Source organism: Cupressus sempervirens, chromosome 6, assembly GCF_028749045.1.
Source record: "Cupressus sempervirens isolate cs-2001-9-10 chromosome 6, ASM2874904v1, whole genome shotgun sequence".
Lineage (NCBI taxonomy): Eukaryota > Viridiplantae > Streptophyta > Pinopsida > Cupressales > Cupressaceae > Cupressus > Cupressus sempervirens.
The window spans coordinates 454247022-454262957 of NC_143123.1; positions in this window are offsets into that span (position 1 = coordinate 454247022).

The following is a 15936-nucleotide window of genomic DNA, read 5'->3' on the forward strand; positions in this document are numbered from 1 at the left end:
TTTGCTTTTGCATGTCCCAGTCTAATCAAGAGTCAGTAAAATTCCTCTATATATTCTTGGACTGATCTTCCTGCTTGCTTTAACCCATGCATCTTCTTAAACAAATCAAGCTCATAGTCCACAGGAATGAACTACTTCTTCAATTTGTCCACCATGCAATCCCATCTTGTGATCTTCTCCTTTTCTCTTCTATTTCTTTCCAATTGAACCTCTTGCCACCAGATTTTGGCATGGCCTTTCAGTTTTGCCTTTGCAAACTTAACCCTATCTGGGTCCCTTATATCCTCATACTCAAAGTATTCTTCCAGTTCATTGATCCAATCGATCAACTCATCTGGTTTCAGATTTCTTGAAAATACACCCACTTCAATTGTAGGTCTTTTCTCAAACTTAGTAATGGCCCTAAAAAGCCTTTCCTCTACATGATTCAGAACTTCCTCATCAAATTCCCCTTCTGGTCCCATAACTTCTTCTTCATTGTCATCCTCACTGTCGTCACCAGCGGCAACATTTTCTCCTCTATGGAGCTCCTCTTGAAATGCTTGTGCCTACCTTTGGAGGGCTCTAACCTCCTCGGGATTAATAGCTCTAGCCCTTCCACCACACTCTCTTCATGGAGGCATCTTCTAACTTGAACCCACAACCACATAGTCCTGGTGCAAACTACCTCACAGTCGGTGCTCTGTCTACACACTCAAGAAAACCAGCTTTGATACCACTTGATGGGGACACAACCCAAGAATAGAATGGACACAACAAAAAAGGGGAAATTATATTAATTGAGAAAATAAGCTAGTACAAACAGTACAGAGAAAATCAACTTCAAAACATGCCCTAAGGGCTTACAATAGCATAAATCTGGAGATAATTTCTCCTTTCAGTACCTCCTCTCAACTCCACTCTGAACTGCCTTTTACAATGCCAGAAATCTCCTTAAATAGACCCCAGAGGGTTAAGGACTAGGAGTACATTCTAGAAAGTGCTAGTAGGCATCCACCGACCAAATAGAAGGTTCCAGAAGCTACGTTAGAAGTTGGTGCAAATCTAGAAGAATCCAAAAACGGTAATCGAACTTTCGGGAGGCATAACTTTTGAACCGTAGCTTCGATTGATGAATCGTTTACATTTTCAGAAAGCTCTCGAAGTTCTCTATAGCCCTATGACCAGCTTCACTCGTCCCCCATTTTTCAGCCCTTTTCAAGGTCATTTAATGCCCCTAACCTAACTCTGAAGCATTCTTAGGAGGTCTCCAAAACTCAAAAAACTGCAATAACTTTCAAACCGTGGGGTCTTTTGACCTAATTCTTTTTTTGGAATGCTCTAAATCACAATTACATTCATCTGCCCAGTTCACACCTTCTAGGTCACCAAAATGATGGCCAAATTGCATGCTCCTATTTTTTCAGGATTTTCTAGCACACTGATAGTTGAACTGTGAGAGTTGGAACCTTTATTTGACCCAAATGGGTATCCAAAAATGAAAAGACATGAAACAAAAACTAAGTCTAAGTACATTTTTTTTTGGGTGACACAGGATTGCCCTTATACCTCTGGATGCTCTTGCATCAAAGTACAAGGCTGAGGTGATTGTGCCTTGCATCCCATGGAAGATATCTTTGTTCATACAAGACAACCAAAGACTTTGAAGTGTGTCACAATAGGTTTCCTACTACACCATGCCTCAAAAGGAGTCTTTCCATCTAAGGTGTGATGAGGAGACTTGTTAAGAATGTGAGCAGCACTAATAACTGCTTCGACTTCCAATGATGGATCTAGAGACTTGGCTTGTATCATGCAACTTGCCATAGACTTAAGAGTGTAGATCCTCAAAGTTGCAACATCTGTCTGATGTGGACAGAATGGTCGCAGATTCTGAAGACCAATTCCCTCAACTATGCAAAAAAAAATTAGTCTTTAGTTCACATATATTCTTCCATTTTCCATTCTAAGAACTTTGAAGGCTTTTCTCAATTTCTATTTGACATGAGTCTTGACGGCTAGAAACTTGTCCAACACTTCATTATTGTTATGAAGAAAATAGACCCAAGTGTATCTTGAAAAGTCATCAACAAAGGTAAGTATTTAGTAACCCTAGCTGACTACAAAAGGATGTGCTAATACCATGTGAACCATCTATAGAACACCTAGTGCTCTTGAAGACTTCCCTATCTATAACTTCCCCTCTAGATGTATATCCACTAAATCTATTGAACATTCACCATGGAAAAAGTTAATTTGAGGTAGACCTTTGACCATTATTTTGTGCAAAGTTGCTGAAGGTAGTGAAAGGAAAGATGTCCATACTGCTTACATCATAATTGCATGTTTGAATTTGATTGAGATAATAAGGCCTTTGAAGGAGACTTGGGCACAAAATGGGAGAAAGCATACAACCTTTTGTCATGATTCACTTTCCCCACTGCAATCAAGGAGTAATCTTTAAGATTGTGCACCTGTACTAAGTCTGGAAGGAACTCAACTCTATGTCCATCTCTGAGGTGAGTGATTTGGTAGATTGATAGGATATTTGAACTTAGGTTTGGAACATAGAGAACATCTTGAAACTCTCCATTTTCCATCTCCACATTCCCTTTCCCTTCAACTTCCATTTTTGTATCATCTCCCATGAAGATGTATTGTACCTTTGATTGCTTCGTTGAAGAAAAAACCACCTTTGAAGAACCGATATGATATGAGGCACCTGAACCAAAGATCCATTCCTTTGAAGAATTTGAATTAGCCATGAGTTCTTTCCCTTTTCCCTTTGAATCTGGAGAAGACCCTTTATCCTTATAAGCAATAGGCAATGGAACATTATGTTTCTTCAATTCATCAATCTTTTTAAGATAACACTCATGTTCTTCATGACCCATTTTCTTGCAATAAGCACACTTTTTCTTCTCCTTATTGTTGTCCCCCTTCCTATTTGAATTTGAGGAAGACTTGCCTTGTTGATTGGATTGTGGTGTTGTCTTTTCTACATCCTCTAATTTTTCTTCCACTTCTTCCTACCCTTTCCTTTATTTCAAGACTGTCTAGCTAAATTTTGAGAACCCTTGTTGTTGGCCACTAATGCTTTAGACTTAGGTGATTTAAGAATCCCCATTGATTTCAACTTCTTTTCTTCAATATCCAATAGATCAACATATTCATCAAAAGTGACTTTCTTATAGGTAGACCCTAATGTAGTCTTTGATGTGTTAAAAGAAGATACAAATGTGGAATACTCTAATGGCAGCTTGTCATGTATGAGATAGATCTATCTATCATCTTTGATTGAACTCCCACAATCAATAACCTGTTTTGTTAGTTCATTCACCTTGATGATGAAATCTTGTATAAAATCATATGACTTAGGATTTAAGGAGACAAGCTCATCTTCAATTTTGAAAACATCCTCTTCAAACACTTTACTGTATAGGTTTTTGAGGGTATCCCAAGCGTCCTTGGATGTAGAACACTTCTTAATTTGATACATGATCTTATCATCAACCCCCAAACATATATCACCTAGGGCTTTCCTATCCATTGCCACCCAAGCTAAAATATCACTTTTTGATACATTATCACCTGATGGTTTAGGAAGAGTACCATCTACATATTGAGAAACTCTATTGTGCATTAAGTAATACCACATTTTAATGGACCATGTAGCATAGTTATGTGGAGTTAATTTTGGAAACTTAAAATTTCCCATAATGTAGAGAATGAAAGAAAAGTGTAGAAAAGAGAGAACACAACACCAAGAACACCACCCCTTTTCACTAAATCAAGAAACGCAACTCCCCCCCCCCCAAAATAGATGTTATTGGCACTTTTTAAGTAGTGCAATTATAATGGCCGCTTGCCAATTTTGGCCTTTATGGACTTTTGATTTTTCTTGTCACAACCTCTATATGAAATACAAATATGGAACTTTACAATGTGCTACAATTCTAAAGCATTACAAAGAAAAGAAAAGCCCTATTGCTGAAAGTAACACTTTTGTCCACACAACACTACAATTTGACTACAGATCTAAAAAGTAGATAAAAAATAATGCACTTTCAAAAAAATAGAACCTCTTTTCAACTCCAAATGTGCCCATACAGAGCGTTTAAAGTTGAAAAATGCAAGATTATATAGGTACAATTGCCAAAAAAAAATTCTAACAAATCCATGAACCAAAACTAGAAAATAGCTACTCCACTAAAAGTTTAGAAAAATCTACCCAATTTCAAAAAAATTGCACCTGACTTGGAGTCCAGATGACTGAGATATGGCCTCCCAAAGTTGGACTACAAAATCAAAAATCAATCTGGAGAGGGGTTGCATCAGCAAAACATAGGGTTAAATGTGATGTTCATACAACCATCTCAGTAGTTCAAATTTTCTCAGGAATGACAGTCAGATGGCCGTTAAATTTAATCTAGCAAAATGATGATGTCAACCCATCTTCAAGCCTCTAATGATGTCAGCCATACTAATGAAGACATCAGCATGATACAGATTGTATGAACATGTATGAATGCTATATGGAATGTCTGACATGTAATGTTGACTATTAAGGTGACATGGTAGCTTAGTTAGTGTATGGATCTACTGATTAGGATCTGATGTAGCACTAGGTAAGAACTGACGTGGTGCTGCATCAACAAGGATGACATGTACAATCATCCAACAAAAAAATTAATGTTTCCACCAATATTTTTGACACATGTCACCTATGGTAGATCGATGTTGATTTTGGCATTGGCTAACTGGGCAATCATGTCACTACTGACTGTGTAGGTAGATGGCTAGGTAGGGTTGTCTAATCACCACATCTCTTGTAGACTGTGTCTACATGGATCACTACAGGCATATTACATTGCACCACATGGAGCACAAGCTCTATGGAGAGACCACATGTCCTACAGTAGTGAAGGTCAAAGCACACTATGTAGTCACTAAAATAATAATAGTGTTTTTTAGTAACTGTAGATGCGGGGGCCAAAAATTGCATATATCGTTCGCCAAAATTTCTTCAAATATCCCACATTCGTGGGTTGGTGAGTTTTGGAGTTGTTTAAAACAAATGTTCATGGCTTATGAAATAAAAGTTGAGTTTTCTTGTAAGGGAGCTATTGTACCCCATCGGATTTGTGGAAATCAACCACCGAGAAATATGAAGAGCAATCAGTCTACTTGAGGTTAAAGCCAAAAATATTATGTGGTTGATTTTTATATGCTTGCAGATTTATTGAAAGAACCTTGTGAATTAATTGATAGAATATTCCTCTACAAATAAATTGTAGAGTTGGGGTGTGACTACCCAATTCTACAAAAAAAAAAATCTCTGATTGGGAAAAAAATCCAAAAATACCCAAATCAGAAAACAATTGTAGCATTGAAATAAAATGTAGATCTAAAAAATAAATAATCAAATCAATTAGATCATACCTTATTTGCAAATCAGTGCCTTCAAGTGCCAATTTGCAACAAAATTTGCCTTACGATCAACTTTTTCCCAATATAGGAAAATTTATAGTCGATCTTCACCAAATCAATGTTCTAGATGCAATGGAAAGGTTAGATTTGGCTCTTGATGCTCCCAATTTCTAGAGATTCTCTAGATTCAGGTCGAGGTGCTAAAGCATGAACAGTCTTGAACAGCTATGTGTAGAGAATCTCCCAGAGCTTTGATACCATGTAAGAATTTGGCTTAGGCCAGAATTCATCCAAGACCAAGAAAATAAAACACAAGCACCATAGTAAATCAAAGAGAGAGTACGATCAGAATAATGATATATTCATTCAATATGTCATATTAAAGTACACTAGGAGTGCCTATATATAAAGGCCTTTGGAGAGCTTCCAAAATGCATAAAAGTCAGCAACATGATAAGTCATACAACTAGGCACATGTCCACTAGATATGGGTTATCCTCCATTAAGAATGGAAGTAAGTGTGATGATGTGAGGATAAGCTTACAATGGTGTATTACAAAAATCAGTGGTGTAGACAACATGTGCTAAATTAGGAGTGTGAATAACTATGTTGTCTATATGACAACTCAGGGAATGATGTAAAATCTAGTGTTGTAGACACCATGTGCTAATTTAGAGTTGCATACTTCTATGTTGTCAACATGACAACTCAAAAAGGTGCACAAACTCCTAAGTGTATCATAAAATAAAATAATAAAATAATGAAATATAATAAAATAATGCATTAACCCATGTAAACTTAAGTGTAAATAGAAAATACTTATTTACACCAACAATAAGCAATAAGACATTTGGAAACAAAGCTAAAAACAAATCTTGGGTTTCTAGACCCAAAGGAAAATACACACCTCTGGGTGAACCTCTTGAAGTGGTCTAAAAGAATCTTCTTCAAAATTAGATTCTTACTCTGCTTGACATTTCTCATCTGTATGATGCACAACCAATAGCTACATGGTGGACCAAGAATGCATATAATGAATACCATCAAAACAAAGGTCATAAAATTGACAACTATATTAATTTGAGACATAAGTTTCAAGACCTCATTGATGATGGTGTTATAGTTGTGGGAGGACATAATAAAAACTTGGATCATAAAGCTTTTAAGGAACCATTTCTTCCATATGACAAAGGGAGAAAGTTCTAAACTAAAAAAAAACAACAAGGTCAACTACACATATACCAATGATGATAATGTAATCAATATGATTGAGCATTTAGACTTTGAATACTGTGATATAGTCACAATCAATGGAAAAAGTGGCAATACAAAACCTAAAACTCCATTTTTTCTGAGAGGTTTCACATCTCTTGAATTTGATCAAGAATAATCATAGTTTTGTGCTAATACTGCCACACGTTCCCATGCTAAGATCATGCTCAAAGGCCCTATGCCTTTTGCTCTTGAAATTGAACAACATAGAGACAAGTGTGTTGCTGGTCCAACCAAAAAGAACATGAAACTTATAACATCTTCTACTGTTGCAAACTATAGCATACTTGAACAATTGCAACACACTAATGCTCAAATAACCATTTTTTGAAGTGCTTAAAATCTTGCTTTCTCATAGGCACATCCTTGACAAAGATGTCACTGAGGCAAGCATGCCTCAAGATCTTGATCTCAAATAGTTTCAATCTATGATAGGGTACTTCACTTCACCTCATTACTTATCCATCTTTGAAGAGGACAAAAATTATTTGAGACATCCTCACAATCAACAGTTCCATATTGAAGTCACAATCCATCATAAACATGTTCATCATGTGCTTATAGATAATGGTGTTGGTCTTAATATATATTCTTCTAGTTTTCTTACATTACTAGGTTACGATGAGGAGTCTATTGATCCTAACAAAAAAATCATCATCAAAGCATATGATGAGGTAGAATGAAAATCCTTAGGTCTCATTCTGATGCCTCTTCAAATAGGCCCTATAGAGTGAGATGTTATCTATCAGGTCCTTGATATTCCTTTAGAATAAAACATTCTGTTAGGAAGACCATTGATTCATGAAATGAAAGAAGTACCTTTGACTTACCATCCATATGTGAAGTTCCCATTCCAAGGATCAGAGGTGACTATACCTACCAATACTAGCTACACTTGTAAAATGCTCAAGTCTACTAATAGTTTTGTTCCTACCAATAGAGACTCTACGAATAGTCATATCAACAAGCTCAAAGAAATGGAGAAGACTTTTAAGCTAATAGAAATTGGAATGCGAAAATATCAAATTGAACTAGTTCTGTCTCTATCATCTCTCTCTGAACCTCCCTATCATTATGGGAGACCATGTGAAATGAAGAGACCATTTGTGGTATCACCTAAGATTATCTTCAATGGTGCCTTTGTATAAGCCATTGTACCTTTAGAAGATGAAGATGAAAAAAAAGCCATTTCATCTTTTTTATATAAAGAAGAGGTCCTAGCTGATCTCATAGTCCACTCTCGTGAAATAAGTACTCCTAAAAAATATGGACAAGGTCTTAAAATGATAAAATGAATTGGATACAAAGGCAATGGTCCTATAGGATGTAACAATAGATGGCTGATATATCCAACCAAAGAAACATCTAGACAACCTCGTGATACAATTGGCCAAGGATTCAACAAAGTTCCCTTTCACTTAGGATTAACAAATTTGTACTAGAATCTGACAGTTCATCTAAACATGACTATCAAAATGAGTCTGAAAATCAAGTGGAAATTTTTAATGATGGGGATACCTTTCCTTACCCTATTCCACTGGATCTTTGTACATTCTTTGTAGAGAGCAAAGAATTTGTACCACGTCATTTCTGCTGAAGCTGATAGTGATTGTACTAAGAATACTATTAATACTCCTCTAACTCAAAAGAAATAGGGCAAGTCTAGTCATGCTCTTATTTTTGAGAGAGTCTATCAAGATCAAGATGATAGTGAAGGTGGAGAATGGTTACCCATGACTCTTGGGAAATATTACAATTTGACTCCATGTAGCACTAATTCTTGAGAGTATGAATTTGATTCCTATTGACACAAAATTATGCACCCTTGCTTGAGTTATGACCCTTAAGTGACCTTGTGTAAAATTGAAACAACCTCCAAGTGTGGGACTTGTGCTCTGAGGCTGAATCTCTAGAGAAGGCCGCCTTCCTTACTATCAGGATGTACCTACACTACCACTTGAGAGAAAAAGGGAGAAGGAAACTAAAATTAAAATGTAGTAAGGAAAATGGGGTAATGCACTAGATAGAAATAATGGTTACAACTCTATCTATAACTACACAAAACATGAATAAATCACCTATATACATAGATCTTATCTCAAATCTATTGTTTCAAAATTCATGTGAAGGTAAAACTAATGAAATTTTGCAAGGAAACAAATTCACATGACAAAATTTAGCAACAAGCTACATATACTATCCGAAAATGAAAGAATGAACCATAAACAATTCATACAAGACATAAAATGCACAATATATCAGACTAGCAAGATATAGGTAGAAGATAACTTTTCTATTCATGAAAAGAAAAAGTTACAGAGCATAGTACCACAACATAAAAATAATGGAGAAGAACCTACAAAAAGAATTTACAACTTCCTTTTAAAGAGTTCAAGCATAACTCAAATCTAACTTGAAGTTCAAATCCCAACCTAGGGTGGAGTCAAGTTGTAGATAGTAGCAATAAATAAATATCAAAAATAAATCTAATCTTCAAATTAATTTGTTGTAATGAAGTGATAGGAAGGGGGACGGGGGGGGGGAGCGATGCACCCAATCATAAGAAATCAATTCCCATGAGATTTGATCATTACAATCAATAAAGAGACATGGAGATGCAAAGGTCATACAAACAAGGCTAAAGAATGTTGTTCAACATTAAATAATAGTCCTTGTAACATGTCATGGCTACAACAAATAATTTTTAATACTATCAAAAAATATAGGATGGGATAACAAAGTTAACCCACCACAAAATAAAAAAAATTGACCCATGTGGAATAAATCTAATTTTCCTAGAAAAGGTGTGAACCATTGATGTAGATCTTCATCTAAATATGGATGACCAAAATGTTGTGAAAATCCCCTCAACAAGAGATTAAAATCCAATAGTAGATCAAGATCCCCACATGACCACGAATGACTAAGATGCACTCAAAAATATCCAAAGATGATCCAAGATCTAATGGCTAGCATATCTTCACAAGAGGCCCAAGCAATGATGTGAAAATATGACCACGATCTAATTAAAAGTAGCCTAGCACAAGAAGGATCTACCACGTGGCATGAAATTATTGGTCGACACATTTTTCGAATCCTAGTTGAAGAGGTAACAATAATTTTTTGATTTTGTGGAAGCAAGAAAAGTCATTCCCTAAAATAGAAAAAATGGTTAATGCAAAATGTTAACCCTAGTAGAAAATGTGTGTTAACCTACAACTCAGCAAATGAAGAAAAATGAGCCAGCTCTGTCAAAGAACAAACTGAACCAGCTCGGTCAATGAATGAACTGAGCCAACTCGATTCATGAAGAGATCGAGTTAGCACAAAATGTTAACCCCAACCAAATCGTATGTTAACCCATAGTAGAGAAAATAACCCATTGAAGATATATATGATTGGTTATTAATGATGGGTTGAATGGGTAGGAAAAATGGCCAATAATTCCCTCTTAGACGTAACTTCTAATAAGGACATAAATAAATTTCACACATATTAAAACCAACTCAAAGTAGGAGAGCATTCTAGGGTTTGGCCTAATGAGTCTCACTATACTAATGTCAACATGTCTTTGATTGATGTCATTAGAACTCAAAGCAATTCAAACATACCTTTGGATAAAATCGCTCTAGATCTTGACGTACTTGTCCATGCAATTGAGGACTATATTGTAAATGCATTTGAACTTGCCACTCCTCTTTCACTCACCTATCCCAAGAAAATAAACTAGAACTCAAACACTACATCTAGCAAAGTCTCCACATTCCTAAATGACTATGCTCTCATTTTCTATCCACGCATTATTGAAACAGTAATGTCTTCCACCAGTGAACACAATGTCAATATGACTGAAGTTGACATCAAATATCTTAGTCATACAATCAAAAGAAAAAAGAATAGGTGCTCTAATGGTGAAAACCACATTGTGGAAGTATTGGAGCCAAAAATAGTAAAAACAAAAGATGTATCCAATGGTGAAAACCTCTCTGAGGCACCTAAGGATGGGATATTTGATGCACTTCCAAGCCACTTTCAAGAGAGTTCATTAGTGTTGATAGAACCAATGCAATCAATAAATTTAGGTACTAGGGAACATCCTCATATTATACACCTTTCACAATAATTTTTTTTTTGATGAAAAGGAAGAATTTGTTGCTTTCTTTTAGGGAAAGAAGATCAACTTTGCATGGACATGCTGAAATATGCCAGGTTTACATCTTGATCTTATTATACATCATTTGTCTATCACACTAGGAGTAAAACCTATTAAATAGAAAATTAGAAGATGCACCCTCATGTGGCACTTCTTGTTAAAGTTTAATTGGAAAAACTCTTGAGATTTTCTTTCATTTGCACCATTGATTACATTGAATGGATATTAAATATAGTTCCAGTCTGAAAACATGATAAATTTATTAGAGTTTGCACTAATTTTCATGATCTCAACAAATCATTTCCTAAGGATGATTTTCTACTACCTAACATTGATATGATAGTGGACATGACAACTAGATATGAAATGTACTCATTAATGGATGGTTTCTCTGCCTATAATCAAATTGAAATTTAGCTAGAAGACCAAGAGAATACTACCTTCACCTATGTGTGGGGGACCTTTTGCTAGAATTTAATGCCATTTTTTTTAAAGAATGTTAGTGCAACCTATCAATGTGTAGTTATGACTATTCCATGATATAATGCATAAAAAAATGGAAGACTATGATGATGATACTCTAGCCATTAGTATGTAGAGAAACACTCATCTACAAGATTTGGGACCTATCTTAGATCACATGGAAAAATTTAGTCTTAGATTAAATCCTAAGAAGTTATCCTTTGGTGTCACATCAGGGAAACTACTTGGGTACATTATGTCTACAAAAGGTATTGAGGTGGATTTCAAAAAGGTTCAATCTATAATGGAGATACCTCCACCTTGAAACATCAATCAAATGAGAAGAGTAGAAGGAAAACTTCAGTCTATTTGTCAGTTCATAACACAGTTAGCAAATAAATCGCTTGTTAGAAATAATAGTCCACCAAGATAATTCAATTCAAACATTTATCATCCTTAATTAATCTTAACCATTCAATCAAAGTAAATAGAAACCATAACAAGATGCACATTCACAATTACACCAAATTTTTTAACCAAGGAAACCATTCATTAGAGGGAAAACCCCAGTGGGAATGATGCCTATAAAGATATATATATATTCCTTGTTAGAGGATGGACCTTATTATGAGTCTATAAAAACATTTAGTACACAAGAGTCCCTATTAGGAGACTTTGAATCCCTGTTAGGAGTTGTAGAAGATAGAAGGACCCACTGTCCAAACAGCTTCTGGGGCAAGACCACTAAACTCACTATCCAATTTATCTCTCAACTATTCCTTGTAGAATAATTATTTGTACTATTTTTTAACCTCTTTCCTCTATCCTATAAAGTAGACCAATCACTATCAAACCTTGTAGACTAAGTCACAAACCTCTGATCCAAATAACAAACCTTGGATCTCAAAATAAAACCTTGGCAATGATGTTCTCTCCAACTTCACTCTACTCTGCTTATCTTTGCATTCTACTCTTCATGCTTCTTGCAATCATTCATTCATCAATACATAACATAGTAAAATTCCCTTCCTCTATATCAAATCCATAAAATAATTCTCTAAGTCATCTATTACATCTTCTCAATTAATTATTATAGGACCTCATTAAGAACATGTTACACTTAGCGATAACATCAATCAGTTGCCTAGTAACTTGAATAAGTTTTTGTACATGTAATATTATGACAAGCAAGCTTAGCCATGTCACCTCCAACATTTCTTCTACAAATCTTTAACCTTACTTCTTATAATAACAACTCTGCTAAGAGATATAACAAGTGTACCAGAACATGCTTCTGTAAACTCTATCTCAGAATAGTCATCACCAAAACTTGCATAACTTCATCTAGATTTAATGTCTTATACTTCTAAGGTTAGCTACATATACTAGAAACTTAGTAGTATCTCCCTTTAACCTCACTTAATGAAAGTACTCAACAATCTATCTGTACTAACTCATCTTTTTGTTGTTCTTCTATTAGATACAACAAAAAATTGCTATGTTGACATCAATGAGAAAACACAATCATGAATTTAACATATATCATGATAATGATATAATCATGTTTCTACAATACTCTCCCATAGAAGTATCATCAGAATTCATGCTTCCAACAATATCCCTCTTTGGAATTGATTGCAACATAGATGAAAAAATCTAGTTTCAAGAATACCAACTATAAAAGATTGTTATCCTTTCTTTTCAAATCCTCTTCATCAATCATTCTCCCCTATTGATATACCTCAATGTGATCTATATCAAACTATTTCTCATGTTGGAATCTCTCCATTCAATGTACTCTATATCAAAAAAAAAATCATGATGTAATCTCTCCCCCATTGACATCAATGTCAAAGGTTTCAAGAACCATCTATCTCTACAACAATAGTCTCTGACTTGTTCAAGTATCCAAAGAAACTATTCAAAACAACATCCATTAAGAGTCCTAGATGACTTTGTCCATCATAGATACTCCCCCATATAGGAAGCATTGCCATTTAGTCCAAACAAATAATAGTGCTCTATAACACTAGACTAATGCACTCTTACATCATCTACTATGATGTAGGTAGCGGCATAACCCCTAGCATACCTCAAAAATTCTCAAAAGTCTCTTTGGAAAGAGGTTTGGTGAAAATATCTACAATCTTCTATTTGGTGCTTACATACTCCAATCTGATTTCCTTTTCTACAACTTTCTCTCTCAACATGTGATACTTGATAGATATGTATTTAATCTTAGAATGCAACATTGGATTCTTTGACATATTCATTGTGCTTGTGTTATTACAATGTATGACAATAGGTTCACTAAATTCTATCCTTATATCTTTCAGCATCTACTTCATCCAAATAACTTGATTATAATTATTTGCTATAGCAACATATTTTGCCTCTATTGTACTTTATGAGATACAATCCTACTTTTTTCACAACCAAGAAACCAATCTTCCCTGAAGAAAGAAGGCTCCACCACTAGTGCTCTTTCTTTCATCCATACTGTCTACCTAATCAGCATTGGTATAAGCATATAAAGTGAAATTATTAGATCTATCATACCATAATACAAACTCTAGTGTTCCCTTTAGATATCTACATATCCTTTTAACTACTACATAATGTGCTTCTCTGGGATCAGCTTGAAATCTTGCAACAATTCAAACTACATTTTCTATATCTAGCCTTGTGTGAGTTAGATATTGCAATCCTCCAATCATAGATTTTTACTTCTTCTGCTCAACAGTAGGTGGCTCATCCTTTGCAAATAACTTGTGTCTAGTTACCATACGTGTTCCAACTAGTTTACATGTTTCTAAACCAAACATTTTCAATAGATATTTCAAATTTTTAGTCTAAGAAATAAAGATTCCTTCTTTATCTTGCACAATCTATAATCCTAGGAAGTATTTCATCTCTCCTATCATACTCATTTCAAATTCCTTCTTCATTTATTTTGAAAACTGTTTGCTTTCATCATCATCTCCTCAAAATATAATATCATCAACAAATATTACCAAAATTACCAATACATCATCTATTTCTTTCCAGTATAGATTATTGTCTGCCATACCTTTTCTATATCCAAGCTTTGTTAAATGTTTGTCCAACCTTGCATAACAAGTTATGGGTCTTTTCTATAAGCCATACAATGCATTATTCAATTTACATACCATATCCTTGTCATCTATTAAAGGAATATGTTTAGGCTATTCTATGTATACCTCTTCTTCAAGTTCTCCATTCAAAAATGTTGACTTGACATCCATGTGATATAACTTGAATTTTTGATGTACTTCATAGGCTAAGAATAACCTTACTGCTTCAATTCTTGCCATAGGAGCATAGGTTTCATCATAGTCTATTCCTTCTTGATGTGAGTAACTTTACATATCAATCTTGCTTTGTTCCTTACAACTTTACCTTGTTTATTCATCTTGTTCCTGAATACCCATTTTGTTCCTATCACGTTCTTGTCTACTAGTCTAGGGACCAATTTCCATGTCTCATTCTTCACTATCTAATCCAATTCTTCTTTCATATCTTGCTTCCAATAGTCATCTTTACATGCCTCATCCACATTCATTGTTTCTATTTGATATATCAGACATAGTTCTTCATTGATTCTTCTTCTTGTCATTACACCTTTATCTCTAGTGTTGATGAAAGTTATTCATTGATTCTTCTTCTTTTCATTACACATTTATCTTTGGTTTGATGATCTACTCTAATGGATGATTCCTTGTCATATTCTTAGCAAAAGTAGGAGTTGTGATCTCAACTCTTAACTCTATTCTAGGTTCTAAACTTTGTTCTTGTCTTAGCTCTCCTTCATTCTACAAATCATTGTTAGTCTCAAAGAATACTTTATCATTCCTTGGTTTAATAACAATATTCTCATCATTAGAATTTTAGTCAACTAGTTTTTCTTGTATCCAAAATTTCTCATCAACTCTTACATTTTCACTTTCAACAATAGTCTTAGTTCACAAATTATAACATCTATAAGCTCTTATTTTTAATGAATAGCCAAGAAACATACCTTCATCACTTCTAGGATCAAATTTACCAACATCGTCATCTCTTTTGATATAACATTTGCTACCAAAAATTTTGAAATACTTAACTTAGGTGAGTGACCAAACCATGGTTCATAAGGGGTCTTGTTTGTGTCTTTCCTGACTTGCACTTTGTTCATAGTGTAGACTATTGTATTCATAGCTTCTCTCCAAAACATCTTGGATACATCATTCTCAGCTAACATAGCTCTTGTTTCTTTTGTTAATGACTTGTTTCTTCTCTCTACAATGCCATTTTGTTCAGGGTTCTTGGAGCTAATACTTTTGATTCCATTAGCTTCACAAAAGATGTTAAACTATTTTAAAGTAAATTCTCCTCCTCTATCTGATCTTAAACATTTAACCTTCATACCTAATTCATTCTCAACTCTATTCTTGAATATCTTGAACTTATCAAATGCCTCATATTTTTATTTAAGAAATGCAACCCACGTCATTCTAGAAAAGTCATTAATAATAAACATGAAATACCTTTCACCATAGAATCCTTTAGTATTTGTATGACCACTAAGATCTGTGTGTACAATCTCCAACTTTGTTGTAGTAGTAAACATCTTGCTAGG